The sequence below is a fragment of the Mytilus californianus genome, unplaced genomic scaffold, assembly GCF_021869535.1.
Source record: "Mytilus californianus isolate M0D057914Y unplaced genomic scaffold, xbMytCali1.0.p SCAF_11, whole genome shotgun sequence".
NCBI classification, from domain to species: Eukaryota; Metazoa; Mollusca; class Bivalvia; order Mytilida; family Mytilidae; genus Mytilus; species Mytilus californianus.
Genome location: NW_026262593.1, coordinates 39,801,820 through 39,820,606, shown reverse-complemented (window position 1 = coordinate 39,820,606; position 18,787 = coordinate 39,801,820). Strand labels below are relative to the sequence as shown.

Sequence of the window (18,787 nt, the reverse complement as noted above, 5' to 3'; positions counted from 1 at the left end):
ATAACTAGTTTGTTTAATTATGTATTACTGATAGGATCAATATTTGGACATTATTTCACTTTTTAGAAATATTGTAACCTTATATTTTTATTACATGTACATAAAAAAGAAAAGGGTTATTCACTGTCAAATGTCCGGCTCAATACTTGTATTCTATGTCTTTTCGTTTCATTTTTTTCAATACGAGATCATGAACCGTTTTATCATTGAATATCATTTATCATTTTAAATGTACCCTTTGTATCTCCCTTCTCTTATCAGTTAACGATTGATAACTTAATTTAGTTAATACTTTGTTTAATTATGTTCTAAATGTTTTACTAGTCAAAAAGATTGTTTCCTAATTGTTTTAATCGTCCTAACCACGCATGAAATATATGCCACTGGACGTAAAGCAAACACCAATCAATCAATTATTGTTTTCAACTTTATTCCATAGATCATGATGGTTCATTTGTTTTCAGTAAATAAGTAAATTTGAAGAATAATACTTTATTATTTTTATTATTTTAATGCTTTTAATGATTTCATTTGTCTTTCTTTTCTTAGTTATTTTGACCACTTAAATTTGTTTGTGTTAATGTATATCGTTTGTATGTTCCATCATCGTGTAGGTTGCTTTTTTTGGTAAGGCACTGTGCATCATGTACAAATGATTAATACCCATGACGGAATCTTAGTCGAATCCCATGGTAATTGTTACACTTCTGACTCAACTATTTACTATACTCTATTTTTCGTTCCTAGCAATTGACCTGCGAAATTTTGAAATTACATTTTCAAGAAAACTTTGATCAAAAGAGGCTAAAAGGTCACAATAGGAATTGTCTGATATTGGATACTAAAACTCCACAAAAACCCTTATTTAGAAATATACATGACATATCAGACTCTTATCTATAGATGATGTTCTAGATATGCCACCTTTCTAAAATATTTATTACTATTCCCAGTACTGTTAAAGACGGCCTTCAAAAACGCTGTAATGGGATAAACTAGACCAGGTCAGGTCTACCATTCTTTAAAATTCCAATGGTCTATATTCCAAAATCTCCAAACACAATACAAATTTTCAATAATATAAACATTTTGTTCCGCCCTTTGTCATCCCGGGACCTTTTATAGCTTTCCCTACAGTATGGGTTTTGCTTGTTGTTGAAGACTGTGCGGTGACCTCATTAATTGTTCACAATCTTTGGTCTTACTGGATAGTTGTCTAATTGACAGTTATAACCACATATCCTACTTATATATATAATGTAATCGAAGAATTTTTTAAGCAAAGCAGAAAGTATGATAAGATATTTTTCTCCTTTAGTTTGAATAAAAAACCGTCTTTTTTATCAAATAACAGCCTCAAGATGTTCGTCAGTTATAAGTATGACATTGTATAGTTATAATTTGCCTTAAAGCATTCGTTTTAAATTTAACAAAAATCTAAAAAAAAAAAAAGAAGATCTGCAAAAATAGCCAAGTCAGAAATATGACAGTTGTTATCCATTCGTTTGATGTGTTTTAGCTTTTGATTTTGTCATTTGATTAGGGACTTTCCTTTTTGAATTTTCCTCGGAGTTCAGTATTTTTGTGAGTTTACTGTTTAAGATCTTGTCATATGCATTTAGATATAAGCCAAGGTTTTAATCCTAAATATATTTTGCTACACGTTGTTTTATACAAAGAAGTTAATGAGGGTACACTAATTTTTTTTTCTGCCAAAATATCTGTGTAAAATGTCCACTTTCGGTCACAAACGTCACGTTTCGACATTTTAATGACATCCGATAATGTTTTATGTAAAAAAAGTGCCAAGATTACATCAGTCCATTCATTTAGCAATACCATAAACATAATTTTTAAGGGTCGGAGGTTTTATTAAAATTGGCGATTTCACAGGCCAAATAATTGCTTCCCTCTCTTCACTAAAGTATATCGTATCTATGCTATTTGACGTTTTAACAAATTAAGCTTCTCATTGTTGATATTATTGTGGCAGTGACAGTTATTTAAATTTCAAAGGAAAATGGTTACTCTAAATTAACCCAAAACTTATGTATAAACTCATCAAAGTGACCAGGCAAGTAATTTGGTACGCCAGACGTGACCAGGCAAGTAATATGGTACGCCAGACGGGCGTTTCGTCTACCTAAGAATCATTGACCACGTGTCGCTCGAATCAAAACAGTTTGAAAGCCAAATCAAAAACAAAGTTGAAGAAAATTGATAACCAAATATTCCGAATAGATGTGGTAAATTCGGTGAAGGCAATCTATCATGTGACCTGTGGTAGAAACGCCTTAGTGTTTTGAATATTTCAATATTTACAGAAAATGAAAATACCAATGATATTTAATGTCAGCACAAAAGTGCAAATTGCTTACCACTAGGCTGGTGATACCCTTGGGGAGGTAAACCCCAACAGCAAAGATATCGACCTAGTGGTTGAATATTTTTCACCAAAACGTGTAGACAGGCCTCAGTGAGACAGGCTTTCAAGACATAAACACTAAATTTATTGTCGCATGATGAATCCTAAACTACTTTACTTTTTAGAATATTTTACTATATAAATTTCAATCATATCGGAAATAAGTTATTACCTCAAATAAAGCCAGTATTGTATGTCCTTAGTCATAAAAGACTATAATTGAATTGCATGTCATTTTTAATTCAATTTCTTTAATTTGTCATACTAGTGACACAAACGCGAATGAGTTCAATCAATAAAAAGCGTATGAAAATGAGAGTTACATAAGGCCACATCGAATTAATGTGTTGTTCGTCTTGCATTTCCTTCTAAACATGAAATGGAGCGGGATATTTGTTTATTTAAAATTTTGTATGAAAAACGATATTTTTTATTTGTTTGATTAAAATCAACATGTAAAATATCAATAATACAACAAAATATATATGTCAAATATAACACGCCATATTTTAAGTTATGTATACTTACTAGTTTTTATTTCCATCTATTGATTTGAGATCACGGTCATAGATACAAAAACATTGTAATAATGTTTTCAAAAATCCCCTTAGGGAAACTTAATCAGCATTCCCAATTTTATAAAGCACAACTAGTTAACAAGGTGTTTTTATTTATTTTTTTATTTTTGCCAATTTGCCAAGGGTACATACTAACAATTCAAAGAACTGCCGATTTAGGTTTTTCCCCAAGCAAGTGTTGTATTTAAATGCATTTATTTTGTAAATACTATCATTCAACCTTGACATTCATTCAAAATTGTTTATATTCAAATACTGTGATTTCTAAATATAGGGGTCTGCAATTTTTATTATGAATAACGAGAACAAATAATTATAAAGAGATTGATTTCTATTTAGACAGTTTCTTGCTCAGTTTTCTATAAATTTTGAAAAAAAACCAACAAAACGTCAAAAAAGCGTACATGCTAACAAAAAAGTCTACAAATTTGAAGATGATATAGCAGTTGTATTGTTACAATGAATCTAGAAATCAGAAGAACTAAGGTTTCAACGTCCTCAGGCAAAGTTGACCTTAGATGGCTATTGTTTTTAGGGATTTTTGGTCATATAGCGCTTCGCCTGTTTCGGTTCTTCTACATCCTTAGGTAACGTGTAATGTATCATAATGAGGTATGTTGATAATTAAGATTTTCAAAACGGACAAAATATTACAAAAAAATGTGACATTTTATCAAAAGCTAACAAATATTTATCATAATTAAAATATTTATAAATTTCAGACAAAAAAAAAAGAAATTCATGACACCATTACTTTGAGAAAGCCCCTTTTCAAATCGAATATTGAAACTAAACTCATCTATGAATCAAATAGTTTTACGAAAGGATGAACAATTGCAAAAAGAGGGAAATTATTGTACGTCATAGAAAAATAAATATTTGGCGTTTGGTATAGCCTTTTACTAATCTGCGTGTTTGGTTATGTCAAAAAAAGAAAGAAATTAACGTACGAATTAATAAAATAAATTATGTAGATACTCGAAAATTTATACAAATTCATAATAATTTTCGGGGCCTTGTATGCGCTATGGGTTTTGCTCAGCTCACAAGACCGTACGGTAACTTCTACGTCATTTGGTCCCTGTTGGACAGTTGTCTCATGGACATCTACTTATTTTTATATTACGAGATTTGAACATCAGTTAGCTACTGTTTATGACATCCATACTCAATTTATTGCAACATGATTAAAACCTTTGATGTTTTTTAAGTGTTGTATAAATTGATCTTTAACATAAACATTAATGTAAATTTCAAACTTCAGTAAAATATAATACCAAAATAAGGCCCGTATCGTGTGTCCTTATTCACTAAAGACCAAAATGAAATCGAATGTCATATCTAATTTAATTTCCTAAATTTGCTATACTAGTGACACTAGAGCTAACGAAGTTAATAAAAAAAAAATATACGAAAGTAAGAATTACGTTAGAATACACCAAATTAATTTGCGCCCGTAAATAAAACAGAGAGAGCGACATGTTTTTATAAAATATTGTATGAATAGTGTTATTTTGTTTAGATTGATTAAAATCCTCAAGTAAAATGTCAAACCTCAATGGAATATACGTACCAAATACAACAAACATGCTATATTCAAGTTAAATGTACTTTTTTTTGTTTGTGTTTGCATTTATTGTGTTGACATCACTACCATATAAATAAAATATTGTGAAGAATGTCACCAATTGGATACTTAATCAGCATCATCAATTTTATAAAGCATTATTATATTTGCCGTTTATTATTTTTGCCAATTTGCAAGGGTACTAACTAACAACTTAATTAACTGCCGATTAATGTTTTGGCTCAATTATTTAATGTATTTAAATATGTTTTTAATTTGTAAATACTATCATTCAATCTTGATATTCATTCACATTTTATTATATTAAAATACTGTGATATTTATACGCAGGGTCTGTAATTTGCATTATGAATAACATGAACAAACAGAAAGAAAGTAATCTAAAGATAGTTTTATATACACTAACTGTATATGCACCGATGACTTGTAAATCCTTATTATTTCTTAGTCACACTATAACAATGTCATATATTTTACTAACTTATGTCTTGAAACAATGTATGTATACACTGTAATCTGAACACCAATAGGTCAATAAAAAAATTAGAAGGAAAACGATTGATTTGTTTTTGAATTTTTTATAAAATTTGCACAACACGAACAAGACGTCAACAATGCGTGCATGCTGGTAAAATTGAAAACTACCAATTTGAAGATGACAAAATTGTACATATATTATAAGAAAGAAAAACCATAGTTTAAAAAAGACGAGGAGACTAAAACATTTCTTAATTTGATTTAAAAAAATCTAAAGATTGAGCAAAAGAAAACCACCAAACTGAACAGAAATTATCTGAAAAAGGTATAGATTGCGTAGCCGTATGTTGGCATAAAATTTTCGTTTTCTAAAGCTCTACTTCTTTGTATTTGATTTGACCTTCCAACTGCTTTAATTCGAGTACAACTGATGAGTGTTATGTCTGGTGTCTGGTGTACAAATTATAATTTCGTACTTATTTAACATAACTGAACACCCAGATAAGTGCAAACGGCTATTTCAAACACTAGATATATATTTTTATGAGACATGATATATGATTCAAAGATGAGCTTAGTTTCAATGTTTGATTGAAAAGGGGTTTTCTGAAATTAATGGTAATGCTAATTTCTTCCTTCTCTGTCTTCTCTGAAATGTTATTATATTTGAATTATGATTAATATTTGTTCACGTTATATATCAATTTGTCTGGTTTTAAAATCTTAACCATTTATATTGATATCGTATAAAATTAAAAACAGTCCAACATTACATACATTACTTTCAATTTTTCAGTTGATCGTGGAACTTGCCCTTTTGGATAATACATACAGCAATATATAAATAACACATAGCTGAGAGGGTGATAGAGCAGATTGTTACCCCGAGAAAACATTGTCAACCGCGGCGAAGCCAAGGTTGACAATGCTATTTCGAGGAGTACCAATCTGCTCTATCACCCTCTCAGCTGTGTGTTATTTAATTTATTATACTGAATGTCCCATCATTATTGTCTTTTACAGATTATTTTATTGTAAAAGTATTTTCCGTGACGTCACGTACATAACAACGTTACGTGTATTAGAAAAAACTACAAAAGTGAGGCAAGATGTTTTATTTTTTAATTTGAAAGTCAAATAATAAAATCTGAGCCAAAACGCAGAACTTAAGGATTGTATGTAAATTCAATTCATTGTCCTTTAAATTATCGATTTTTTTTATTGGTCTGGAAGAGAGGATGACATTCAAAAAAATTGCCACCCGCTCAGCCATGTGATAGAGTAAATTAACACCCTCGTATTATAGCCAATCAAAATATGGCATTTTTACGTGAAGTATAATAACAGTTTTTAGCACTTTTTGCATATTTTTTTCTGGCTTATGCTCAAATAATGCATGGTGGGAATTAAGAAAAGATATGTTTCGCAAGAATTTCAACATTTCATGTTGCATATATGTTAAGTTGTACTTATACAGTATTATTTTTGTTAACTTCCATTAGATTCTTACATGTTGATCTGATATACTAACAGTTATATACACGAAATGTATTGGTATGATAGAAAACAAACTTTATTGTTTGGTGACAGAATCGTAAATGATTTAAAATAAATATAAAAAAGAAGCTTATCAATTAATAGCAAAATTTGTAATGCTAAAATTAGGAATGTCATCATTTATTTGAATTTGCGTTTAGTGTCGTTTCATTGTTGGTGTGAAAATATTAATTGATATGTGAAAACACTTTTCTTGATCTCCAGAGGAAGAGATGTTAACTGCATATGATGACCCTCTTTTGATATGTCAACATGACACTACACAACGTTTATTTAAAGTATTGTGAGAAAACTCTTTTCATTTATGTATTACGCAATTAAAATATTCCCAAAATGAAGAATTTTTTACGTCCTTTTCAAAAATCATATTAGGCTAGTTATATTATTGACAATCGCACTACATCTCATTATTTTTATATACTGGCAATATGCTATTTTGTCTTGTCTTTGAGAAGGTTTTGTGTGAATTCTGCTTCATGTGAGTACTAGAATAGAATACCAGTTAGGGTGCACAATTAATCGACTGATTGTAAAAATTTCAATCCACCAAACTTAACAAATAAATTGTCGATCAAAATGTCCAGCGTTTGATGATAGTATCTTCGGTGCATAACATTTTGGAATCAGCGTGTTTCCGCACAAAGTGAGATTTTTCATGACCTAAAACAAATATTATTTTCCCCATTTTTATAGTACTCTGTAATGGGAAGATGTAGTCTGTCTGTCAATTGAGCACGAAAAACATTGGTGTAGAGCGTAGAACAAGTTTTGATAATACTGCAAAATTGTACTGTTTGTGATCGAAGGATTTGGAATAGATATTTTTTGTTTAAGAATCTGCATCTGATTGACACCTGGTTGTGTATACCTCAGCACAATATTTTTTAAGGCCATTTTATACTGTGGTCAAAATGGTATTATTACTTTAGAAAGATGATTAGTCGAACATGAAGACGACCGACTATATATCGTTCTTTATAAGTATTTTTATAAAGTTTTCATCGTCTTGATTGATGTTGATACCAAAGGAGAGAAGGATTGATGTGCGATTTTCTTAGATCTCTTCTTTTGTGAATGATGTAGGGGTTTGTCTTGGATCCCAAATTTGCTGTGAATTCTAAGTTATTCTGTTAAGCATTCCAAATAATGATTTTGCAAACAAAAAAATCCAAACATTTTTGGCTTTGTATGCTGGAAAAACAAAATATACGTCTTGAAGAGTGATAAATCACCATAACCTCAGGCTTCTAGAAAGGAAAGGAAACCCGTGTGCTCATGTAACATTAAGATTAAGTTTTCAGTTTTGGTTCATCTGGCTCATGCTTAACCACGGTAAACCGACTGTTTAACAACAACATATGATAGTTTGTATTACCTATCCATTTATCATTTTAGCCAATGACCCGCCTACAACAGATCACGTAGCCTTTTGTGCAACACTTACACACACCATTTCAAATTTGGAAACACAGCAAACAATTGAGTACGACAAAGTCATTACAAATGTAGGAAATGGGTATGATGCAAGGCATGGACATTTCATATCCCCGAAAAGGGGAATTTATCTCATATCTGTGACAACTTTCGCAGAAAATCATGCTGGGCAAAAAATAGCATTGGATCTGGTTGTGAATGGTAACATAATATTTTAGCTAGTCGCAGATGGATCAGGAGGAAATGAATCCAATATGAGCCAAGTATTTCCGATTGTATTGGAACAAGGTGATATAGTATGGTTGAGGACTAAGACTTGATGGGAAGGAAAATATCTATATGGTTCTACATTTTCTCGGGTGTTTTGCTGTCAGCATTATGAAATATGTTGCATAAATAAAGCTCTTTTCCGAAGTTCTGATTATCTTTTTATTAAGAACAATTTCCTGAAAATAACTAACAATGAAAGAAATACCAAATGTGAAGGATGCATTTAAAAAGCCAGACAGCCCACAATAACATTACAAAAACATGAACCATAAGACATTGCAACGAATAGCCATTATGTTGAGCCTGTTGAACTCTTTAACATTTGCAAAACAGTCACGTTTGTTGTGTGGCATACAATGTTTTCTGCTATGACAAAATAAGCACGAGAAAACTTCTCTGCAAACAATAACAAACAAACTCAGAATTTGAGTATGCAAACAACAAACTAAACACATATTCAGATAAGATGGCCATTCGTAAAACACTGCCTGACGTAGAACACGGAAAGAGTATATATTTCCTCTTTTGCAATATTCATGGTCAAAACCAGCAACAATGGGTAGTTTAACGAGAGCGGGAATTATTTATAGGTGATTTTATTTCTAAAACAAATTTGATGTAACACACAACTAAATAGTTTGTCTAACAAGAATGTGTAAAATAAAAGAAAGAAAAAATATACGTTTTTTTTATGAATTAAAGATTTTAATAGAACATAAAACTGATATGTTTTAATCACTGTTGCAAATATTCGAAAGAAAACGAAGAAGGCTGGCAATTCTCCTGACTCAGAACAGAATAGATATTTTATCGGTCATACTTGTCTTGTTGCTCCACAGATGTAAGATCTGTTAGTCATGAAAGGTTATAAAGCCGAATAGTTTATAACCACCATTTTGCAGGTTTAGTTTTGTTTTTGGTAACCGTTTGTATGATACCCTTGTCAATTTAAGATCTCTTGAATTTGTTATGTTGCATATCGTGTGGAGAACGGTGTGTAACAGATTGAATGAACAAATGAATGGGACAACAGATGAATTAGGCAGTCAGTTTGATTCATATGTATCGTTGTATGCTCTTTCCTGTGTCATATGGTGACGATTAATTGCTAACAAATTTGTCCTCTGTTTTATTTTTATTTATGGACAATCTTACCACATCGTTTTTTCTTTATTTCCAAGCTAAAGCTTAAATTGTTACACATGAAAATTGCATCAATTACATATAAATAAAAATGTTTTATGCTTTTTCTGCTGAAACAACGGCATATTTGACATGAAGAGAGGAAAACTTATCCCCAATCTCTGGGTTCTTGAAAGATTAAAAATATTTATACTCATTTTCCATCATACTTTTTAAATGTGTCTTTGAATGCATGAATTTTAAATTTTAATAGAACATAAAACTTGATACCGGTATGTCTTAATCACTCTTGCAAATATTCGAAAGCAGATGAAAAAGGTTAGCAATTCTCCTAACACAGATTAGAATAGACATTTTATCGGTCATACTTGTGTTGTTGCTCCAAACATGTAAAATATGCTAGTCATGATAAGTTCTGAAGCCGATTAATTTGTAACCACCATTTTGCAAGTTTAGTTGTGTTTTGGTACTCGTTGTTTGATAACCAGTCAATTTAAGATCTCTTGAGTTTTTTATGTTACATATCGTGTGGAGAACGGTGTGTATCAGATTACCACTTTCTTATGAAAGTGTTTGTGACAACAATTGATATAAGTAAATCTTAAGCATCGTTGTATTCCCTTTCCTATGCCGTATAGTGACGTTTGACTTTTAACATCCTTGTCCTCTGTGAGAGAAAAAACTTACTTTGTGACCACACTGATTCCAACAACAAATAAACCAAAGATCACATATCCAAAATGCTGGCATTTTGATGACAACATATTTGTTGAGTGTTGTGGATTAATTGATACAGTCGGTATTCTGTTGGTTACTAATTATGCATCTCTACTAGCCGACTTGTTTTTGTACTCAAATGAAGCAGAATTCATAAAATTCATACTCTCAACAATAAAAAGAATGGTATCGTGAAGTTCTTTAATTTCACTTTGAGATATATAGGTTCAGTCCTGTCACCCAATAACCCACATTTCGAACGCAATCAGTGAGTGTTTGCATCTCATATCCAATTAGACCGAATAATCTGTCTCTTGCCACACAAGAGACCGATTACTCTGTCTAATACCTAATGAACTTGAGATGAAGGATATTACCGAAACTACAATCTCTGCTTGATGCCGTGATCCCCCTCCCGATATTACTACAGATGTACGATTTCTAACTAGATTCTATGTCAAACGTAATGATTTCAACTGTCCAATTGTCAATTTCTATATTTCTCAACAGTAAATGAAAATAACGCTTCTACAAATTTCATGGGTCCAAATTTAAGCCCTTTTCTTGGATTGCCTTCACCAGGAACGCTCTAAACCAAACATTTGAAGCCCAGAACGTGTAAAACGTAGGAACATTGAGGCTTTATGACCAAAAAGGACCCAAAAGAATAGCCAAATTAAGCTTAGATTTTGCCTGAGAAAGTTAATACCTTAGTTTCTTAGTCATTTCTTAATTAAACAAAATACCCCCTGCCCAATCGTCTGGTGTTAAAGTACCTCAATTAATACGTTATGATCGTGCATGTTCACGCTATACGACGCACTTCATCGACAGGGGTGTGGTCTTTAAACAAAACTGCTCCAAAAGAGTTATGAGAAAAACGACTGAAATCAACACTAAATAAGTTTTATTGCCACCACCACGAATTGGTTGACCTATACGATGTGTCTGTGTCTCCACTCAGTATAGCGACATGTTTATGCGGTCTTAGATCTTTAGATCTGCCCTGTAGTGTTACCAATTGTGTCCATTTATTATCGATTGTGACTTTTTGACTGAGTATGGATTGGCATGGCGGGTGATGCATAAATAACAGGAGATGCTTGTCTTGCCGAAGAAGCAACCCATCTCGCTCATGTTTAAGATCATGCGATACCCAGTGGCGGATCCAGAAACTTTCATAAGTGGGGTCCCACTGACTGCCTAAGAGGGGGCCCGCTCCAGTCATGCTTCAGTGATTCCCTATATAATAAACCAAATTTTCCAACAAAAGGGGGGGGCCGGGCCCCCTGCCCCCCTCCCCCCATAATCCGCCTCTGATACCATCATCTTTGTTTGTTGCCTTGATTTGTATCTTCTTAAACGATTCGGGGGTCTCGGTGGTCGAGTGGTCTAAGTAGTCGAACTACTGTATCACTAGCCAGTCAACACTGAGGTTGTGAGTTCGAATCCTGCACGGGGCAGGTGCAATCGACTCCAATCGTAATTGACTAGGATTGTCAGTTTTCCTACCGAAGGTCGGTGGTTCTCTCCGGGCACTCCGGCTTCCTCCACCAATAAAAACTGACCGCCACGAAATAGCACAAGAGTGTTGAAAGTGGCGTTAAACACCAATCAATCAATCAATCTTAAACGATTCTTCTTCTTCTTCTTCTTGTCCATATCTTTGATTTAAAAGAATAAGAAAAGCTAGCTTTGTAAACATTTATGTTGTCTTTTTGGTACTTTTGCAATCCAAAAGCAAAAGCCATTTTTCTTTAAAATGTTTAATAGAACAACTCGTCTATCCCGAAAACAAATGAAATAAAAAATGAAAAATAAACAATAAATACATACTGAATAGAGTATAATAAATACAGCCCGTGTTTCTGTGGATCTAACTCAATCATATATTTTAAATCAGTTTAAAATATTCCCTAAAAATCAAAATTTACTTTCCCAAATGACCATGATGACGGAAAATACCCGAAAAGCAAGGGAATTTTCAAAGAATTGTATTATCATAATTCAAAAGATAATTACAAATTTACACTTTTTAGAAGTGAACATTTCATCCCCTCGATTATAATTTCAATATCATATTACCATGTTTATAACTTTAAGGGAGTATTGTTATTTTGTCTAGGCATTATTATGCAGCACGATGCATGCATGACATTCGTTATTTCCTTTTCAGACCGACTTGTTCAGTTAATCATGAATAAACATAAATTATACTTAGTATTTTAATATTAGGTACTTTATGAATAGAAATGGGGGAATTTAAATTTATGAATAGGTTGAAAATAGCACTGATTTCCTAGTAACCAGCATGTCTAATGTTTATTCTTTTACACTCCCGGATATAACATGGATATGAAATAAAAAAATAGATTAAATTACCGAAATAGAAAAGAATGTATGTTTTTGTTTTCCTAAGCCTTACTTGCAAAGATTCAAATTGAAAATATTATTAATGATGAAACAAATAAAATGATTGATGGGGTAGGGAAGAAGAAAAATATTCTAGCAAAATCCTTATCGATATACAAATTATCAATGTGTTTTATTTTCAAGTTATCGAAGAGACAAATTAATTGTCGAAATGCGCATTTGGTACAATAAGATTGGTATCGTTAAAGGAGACGTGACACAATTTTTTTTTTTTTAATTAATTAATTAATATTGGTCAAAAAACATATTTAAATAAATTTTTCTTGTCAAAACCTCATTAAACGGCCTTTTTATGGTCAAATAATCCAGCGCTTGTCGTAATCTTTGATTTTTAATTAGATATAGGTGATCGTGATGACGTCAGTGGATCCAAGCTGAGAAAATGTCTCAATATGGACGAAGTCGATCACATTTCTGCATAATTAAACAATGGACGGTGTTGACAGCAGTTTTCAAGACAACTCTCAAACTTTAGATATTCGACCGTATCAGTTTGAGCCGTTACTTGTTGAAAATAATCAAGTAGAAGATATAAATTCGTCATCCGAAGAGTCCGACATTGACGATCTTTCAAGCAATGCCGATCGCCTTGTAAACACAAATTGGTTCGTATAATAAATATATTTGAAACCCAACACTTTCAGTGTTTTATTAATGGCAGATGCATTTAAAACAATTAAGAAAATATAAATTTCTGATTTTTTACGATGAATATATCCATCGAAAATAGTTCGTTTCACTCTGCCCACAGGGGTACCCCTGTGCTCTGCCCTGGAACAACGCACAGGCACTATATATAGATCGACGTTTTTATTCTTCTGAAATACAGTTACAGCTTCATTTATATACGACATTACGAACTGTCAAAAATAATAAATGGGCAGTGGGAAGAAAATATTATCCCTGTTATCTATTGTATAAACAAAACACCTGAAGAAGTTTTGGGGTAAACCAGTCACTAGACGTTCTGTCAATAGTAATAAAATTTTGGCAATGGGAAGAAAATAGTGTCCATATATACTATATATATATATATATTATTAGATTTGATGAGCATAAAATACCAACGTATAAATGCATTAGACATTACCACATTTATATGATATATTGCTTTTTTTTATAGAGTTTAATTCAAGATATATATACCTCCACAATCAATTCATTTGAATGGGGGACACATAGTTGCCCCCCCCCCCCTTTTTTTATCCTGGGTTAGGATCCGCACCTGCTTATGATCAACCTTGGCCAAAAGTTTATTTGTGAAACATACTCTTGCGTTTTAACATTTTCTATATTGTGTTTTGTGTACTGCTGGTTTCATATAAATAAGTTTTTTTCTTTCCATGTTATAGGTGTGATTGTGGAAACTGCCATTCCATGACAACAGCAGATGAATGTGTATGCTGTTCAGACATATCAGCTGTAAGCTATTTAATGCAACCAGATGACTTAAACTGCATCACAGAGCATGAGATCTTTATTGCAAACTGCTTAAACCGTCATGTGTTGCAAGTCAGCATGTATGCATACATGGAGCATGTTGGTCCCTTTGACGACAATGAACCCATCAATGAGTAAGTTTTGAAATAAGTCATGATAGTAGTAGGCTAGGTTCTTGTTCATGATGTACCAATTTCAAATCAGTTATTGTTTTATTGATCCATGTTCATGATGATCATTCACTGTTTTCGAGACAATACTAGTGACTTCAACATTTTTAATTGTACATAGAGTAAGTACAATCATTGACCATTTAATAAAGAAAATAACATGAATTAAATAATAATTTAATATCACAGATAAATTCATAATTCAAATATCACAGATACAATTTGTTTATACATAATATATTTCAAAGCATATTGAACATGTAGAAAGGCCCAAGTTCTTTCGTGTCATTATAATAATATACATAGGTAGAAAATATATACATGGCAGTACACCTTAGGTAATATTTATCAATCTTAAATATTTCTTTTTAACCATAATACAATACAAAATGACAGGTACAACGGAATTAAAATGTTTCGGTCTTTTGAAAATGAAAAAAAAAAATGTTAAGAAATTTTTCTTTCTAACTAACATTGTATGCTTGATGAATATATTAACATATCAGTTTAGAGTAAGCTACTGAAAGTTGTATATGAATATAATTGATGTTTTGTTTTGTAGGAAATATAGGTTTATGGCATATAGAAGATTTGTGCAGTGGATATGGCATCGCCTTGGACGTCACAACAGAAAGATCTTGCCTGCATGTGTTGTGAAAAAAAATTAGGGACAGTTTCCCATCTGAAGAATACTGTGGCTTCAAATATGCAGTTGTATAAATTAAGTTTGGACTGATTACTTTTTGTAACTATTTATTCTGAATGAAACACTTGTATTAATAAAAATATTGACTTTTTGTTTTTGCACAGTAGATCCTGTTTTAAAGAATAAATAAAATAATAAAGGTGTACCTTATAAAGGTGTACCTTATAACAAGTTTTTGTTTTTCAATGCTAAACAAAAATCAAGGTTGACATTCCTTCACAATAATCAACATGAAAAAAGCCTGCAAAACTCATCAATATAATTCACATGTAAAAGTTTACAGTGAACATCCACTGCATATCATACAAAATCATTACACTTGTTCTGACATTCTTCCTGTAGAACAATCTAACTGCTAGTCAAATGGATTTTTTTTTTATTTATCATAAGACTAGGAAGACAAATTGATGTCAAATTTTGTGTTATTACATCTCATATATCCCGTGGGACTAGAAATTGATGTTTTAAGGATGTTACAGACACAATCATGAAGGTTTGTTCACATCGACCTTTTACAGACACGAACATGATGGAGGCTGATGGACAGTCAGAAAAGGCTCTTTGACAAAAAATGATGGCTTATTTCAGTTTCCTTGCAATCAACTTCTATTTTTTTAGTTAGATTCAGCCTGTGTTTCGTCTCGTCTACATCTATATCTTTGAATTGCAATGGTCTTGGACCCATCACGCAAGTATTTAGTCAGTCATTCAATATATAGTTCACATTTTAACATAGTTTATATCTTACTTTATTGTCCTATTTTCTTTGTCTAAAGATCCAATAATTTGTATTATAATCAGTGGCGGAGTAGGGGGCAACATAAAGGGATTATGTCCTATTTCCTAGATCCGTAGATCCGCTGTGAAAGTATTTAAAACATTGAATTCGTTGAAAGAATGAATGCATTAGGTTCTATGAATAGAATAGAATTTCAAAAATAATGACGCACAACATTTAAAAGACCCCTTAAAATATCTAAGTTGCATCTATTTTAGAGAAAGTAAGAGCTATCTCTCAATGATTTAAACAAGCAGAACACTTGTTTTCTTTTTCAATTTCTTGACTTGTACTGCTGGTAATATATTCGAGCTGATCGATTTTTGTTTATGCCACGCATTGTATACTTTACGGCAAACAACTATATCTTAACTTCAGCTTATTAAAGTTGGTACATTCCGTAGAACCAATGAACACATATACATAACGTCTATACTCAGTCTGTCTATACCAATAGGATTCCAATTGGTTTCTCAGAACTTACATTTGAGTTCTGCATTAAATAAAATATAAATTGAAGAATCAGTATTTAAAGTGACAAAAAGACTCAAAATGATGTTACTATTATTATATACATCTATAAATTGGCAATATTAATATCAAATTGTTCACGTAACAATAAACAAACCTTGATTTGTTCTCTTTGGGTGCAGTATACGTGTTCGATTTAAATAATAGTGCGGACTGCTTAATCATTTCTTAATTCATGAATGGAAAATATCTAGAGCATCCAGTACTTAGTTACAAAACGTAAACAAGACATTTCTTCCCAGGTTTTTATTTAAATTTGCTGACGATCAAAAATAAATATGTAGGTTAATATGGTTGCTGCTATTGACATATTACCAAAAATAGAATGGATTAATGTTGTGGATACCCCGTTATCCCAGTTTCTTCTTCAAATGACTTTGTTTAGTATGCAAAATAAAACTAAGCATATCAAGTAATAATACAAATTCATTATATTGTGATGACGGGTATAACCAATAGCATATTTATTTGTTTATTTATTTTCTATAGATAAAGAAATTAGAATTTAAAAAAACTCATAAAAATAAGAAAAAAGTTTTCAATGCTTCATACTTTGGGGTAAAATTTGAATGTCATTCATGTTAAATCATCAGGGAGTGACCTTCTCCCCATTTAAAATGTTCGATAACCGCCGAGATTTTACCCTTACTTTGTGGCACCGCTTGTGGGACTGATTATCAAGATCTTTCAACTGCAACTGAGACAGAACCACAAATATACAAATACAAAATGTATTAATCATCCGACAACCCATCGGAATGAATTGATAAAGATAAAAATCATATAATTTTGTTTGCATAAATTGTCTTTTACAAATACCTTTTATGACGGGTATTATTATTTTTCGGAAAACTTCATAGTAAGTTCAAAGTGTCAAATTAAATTCTGGTTGAAATATTGTCCTCAACAGAGGCTTCCGCAGCGAGCATTATGGTATAATAACATTTTAGAATCAATATGATTTGAATATCACTGATTCGGCAAATATAAGAGTTATGAATCCGTTTAATTTTGATTAAGTAAAAAGTCAGTCCTAAGATATTGCTGAATGTCTTTAAGATTTTAAAAGTGACCTTTTACACAGATCTTTATTACACATACACTTTCAATTTCCGTTGAAAATTGTAACAATATTTTGCAAACACGAACTATCTTCTGAACTCTTGTAACTCTCGTACTAACTTGGCTTCCTATGTGTAAAATACCTGTGCCCTTGAGTCTTCCAAGGGACGAAAACTTACCCTTGAGTATCAACAACCTTAGTGTAAGAGCACCACATTCTGATTCGAGCATTGCACAAAAATTACAGTTAGGTAGTGTATCAATACTAATGGGTCATGTTTACCTTAAGCATACAACCATATTCCCAATACTTATTTATTGAGTAATTTCCTAGTTGTATCACGATAGTATAGTGTAAAAAGTTCATAGCACACTTTTAAAAGTACCATCAGAACGCTACCCCATTATTGACGTACTGTCAAACCAAGGCAGGCAAATTTAATATAGTTTAGATTATTTCAAACCAGAAGCAATACAGCTTATAGGTATATATCATAAATATATACATGTTTATCCTAACAGAACATTTTAAATACAATCGGAGGCAAGACTACAAAGTATAAATCATTCAAAGGATTGTCTTGAAAATTTTATATCTGTGTGGCGTATTTTAAATATTTTCCTACATTAGATAATTCCTTTACATTCTTTGTTGACAATTAAAATTGCATACTAATCCTTCATATGCAAAAGCCATTCAATAAGACCAGTCCATATAACTATATCTGTTTCTACTCAGTGGTAATAGCAAATGCTTATGTTATTAATAGCAGATTTATTCCTGTATTGCTATGAATCTCAGTTTATGACCAAACTCAGTAAAGACACGTCATTGTTACATTTGGTTGATACATTCAACAATACCTTCCGTTATCTAGATGATATTTTTTCGTTAAATAATCTAGAGTTCTCTAAATATACTACCGAAATTTACCCAATAGAACTTACTTTAACTAAATCTAACATAAACAGCAGTAGTTGTCCTTTACTGGATTTGGACATTTCAATCTCTAAAGGAAAACTCCATACGAAAATTTACGACAAAAGAGACGATTTTTCATTCCCTATTGTTAATTTTCCTTTTTTAGACGGCGATGTTCCTTACGGTGTATATATATCCCAACTCGTTCGTTATGCCCGTGTGTATAGTGATGTCATAGATTTTAACGAACGTAATCAATGCATCACTGGTAAATTATTAAATCAAGGATTTCGTTACCATAAATTACGTAAAACTTTTGCTAAGTTCTTTCATAGATACAAAGATTTGATTAGTAAATTTGGGTGTACTTGTAGAAAACTGATCAAAAACGGTATTTCACATCCTAAATTTTACGGTAATATTGTACTTAAAGCGCGGAAATCACTATGTGATCCGTGTAAACTCATCGAACATTTAAACAGGCTTATTAGTAAAGGTTATCTTACCAATGTTGTAATTAGATCTTTGAATATAGTTTACATTGGCACTAATATCG

At 31.7% G+C, this 18,787-nt stretch overlaps 1 pseudogene; it reads left to right on the top strand.

Annotated features, from left to right (window-relative positions):
* The first annotated feature begins 12,973 nt into the window (after positions 1–12,973).
* Positions 12,974–15,341, top strand: LOC127720089 (P2X purinoceptor 7-like; annotated as a pseudogene).
* The last annotated feature ends 3,446 nt before the right edge of the window (positions 15,342–18,787 follow it).